General features: G+C 31.1%; 1 pseudogene; it reads left to right on the forward strand.

Moving 5' to 3' along the window:
* Window positions 1–2,256, forward strand: part of LOC106457920 — a 119,963-nt pseudogene that overhangs the window by 72,924 nt on the left and 44,783 nt on the right.

Genomic DNA, 2,256 nt, shown 5'->3' on the forward strand with positions numbered 1-2,256 from the left:
GTCTCAGTTTCCAACTAAGTTTGGAAGTTCACTGTTTCAAGTTGCATGGAAAATTCATTAGACTCTAATACATCTGCAGACAGTGTGCTATGTCCTTTTGATACTAACAGACATGAAATAGTACCTAAAAGCTTTAATATCTCTGGGGAACAATTTTTTTCTTGTAATAATATTTCTGAAGGGAAAAATGTAAACAGTGATGAAATTAATAGTTTCTGTGAGGTTCAAAAAACTAGTAAAGATCAAAACAATTTTTATAATGCAAATCCTTCAGCACTATCATCCTTACATAAATCAAGGTCACTAGCAGGAACCAGAACTTCTATATTACTGAATGTTTCAAGCAAACCACCTTTGTCATCTAGTAGAGCTCACCAAGACAAAGTTGTAGGGAAGCAGGATTCTGCCAGCAAGACACACTACCTGTCATGTAACTCTAGTGCTAAAAGTGATCTAGAAGAAGATGCCAAAAATAGCAAGCATTATTCTTTAACCCACAGTACACTTACAAGTCAAAAAGGAAGAAGCTATAGTCCCATAGTTGCTGGAAACAGCACTATGGCTCATATTACTAAAGCTAAGCCTAAGGAAAGTTCTTCAGTATTGGAACCTGAGCTGACAACAAAAATGGAATATGATGGTATGTAAAGATAAAGAATAAAGATTTACACTTTCCACAAATAACTAACATTTGAATGATAATGCAACATATACAGTAAAAATGGGGATAAAAAGAGCTTGCCAAGTATCTGGAGTTGGTAAACTATATATATATATATATATATATATATATATATATGTGTGTGTGTGTGTATATGTATGTATGTATGTAGATATCTGTGTCTTTCTCAAGGCAACAGCTGGAACTAGTTCAAGATTAAAAAGGAAGGAACGAAAAACTTGGCAAAATACTTGTGAAACAAAACCAATTAAATACTGTATTTAAACATTGACTACTGAAATGTTTTGGTATGAAACAAAACTTAATGTACTTGTCCTTTTTATATTTAAAGAAATAGTTATATTTATTCTGTGCATATTTGTGCAAATTGAATGAATTTTAATCCAATAAAATGTAATATTATAATAAAATTAAACTGTAGTTGAACATTGATACAATTTTTGAAATATATGATTTTTTAAAACTATTTTATTGTTAATTTTGGAATTTTTAATAAAAGATGCTTCAGTGGTGCAGAAATCCCAAGTTTCATCATTGTTCAAGTTATTGGAAGAGGCCATAGTGAATGGACAACATAAAAGGGCAGCAGCTTTAGCTAGAGAGTTAGCCTTACGAAAAGTCTCTTGCTCTTTAAGTAAGATAAGAGAGATGAAAGACAAAACTTGTGAATATCCCCTAACGTAAGTAGCGTTTGATGTTTGTGAATTCAAAACTTATCAACAGAATCAAAGTTGGATACTTTTACAATCCTTTGAATTATGATAAGTGAAATTATGTTTATACTGTTTTTAAATTTTTTACAAGTATTTTAATTGTGATCGGATAGCTCAAAATAAACCTATTTATAAAAATATTTTTATATGAGAAAACTTTTTCAGTATTTCTGCAATTTTTATTTTATTGATAGCTTTGTAATCTCCATTTTGTAGACTAAATTTATTCATAGAAGATAAATCATCTCATCGAGGTCCTTTACCTTTGAGAGTCCTTCCTAGTATGACACTTAAGATGCTGAAAAAAAAGGTTTGTTCTAATATATGTATGCAGATAAAACATTAAAGGAGTAACATGTGTTAAACTTTATTAAACTATGCAAAAATAAAATTAGGAATAGGGAAGTATGAATGACATCACCATATGTGTGTGGGAAGTTTTTTAAATTTCATTAAACTGAACAAAAATGAAATTAAGAGTATGGAAGTACATACAATGTTACTACATGTGTAAAGGAAAGGTGGATGTAGATAGTACTATGCATTACAAAGGGAATGGTATTTGAGGAATGGATCTGTCATCCCTCAGAGCCCCATCTCAGACAGCAATGTTTATGTGTTAAGGTTTTGTGTGTGTGAATTTCTTCATTTGTTTATAGACACTTACAATACTGGTACCATCACCCTATTGAGATGGCAAAAAAGTTAATCACCCCCAAATATTTTTCAGGATTGCTTATTGAAAACAAGGTTTAATTTTCATGATGTTGAGCAATGTTCATAATTTCAAACATAATTAAAAGGATGTGAGCGTTCAGGTGCGTTTTTTTCCCCACGTGCAACTTGCTCCCTTCTTCACGT

This window comes from Limulus polyphemus, unplaced genomic scaffold (assembly GCF_000517525.1).
Source record: "Limulus polyphemus unplaced genomic scaffold, Limulus_polyphemus-2.1.2 Scaffold392, whole genome shotgun sequence".
NCBI classification, from domain to species: Eukaryota; Metazoa; Arthropoda; class Merostomata; order Xiphosura; family Limulidae; genus Limulus; species Limulus polyphemus.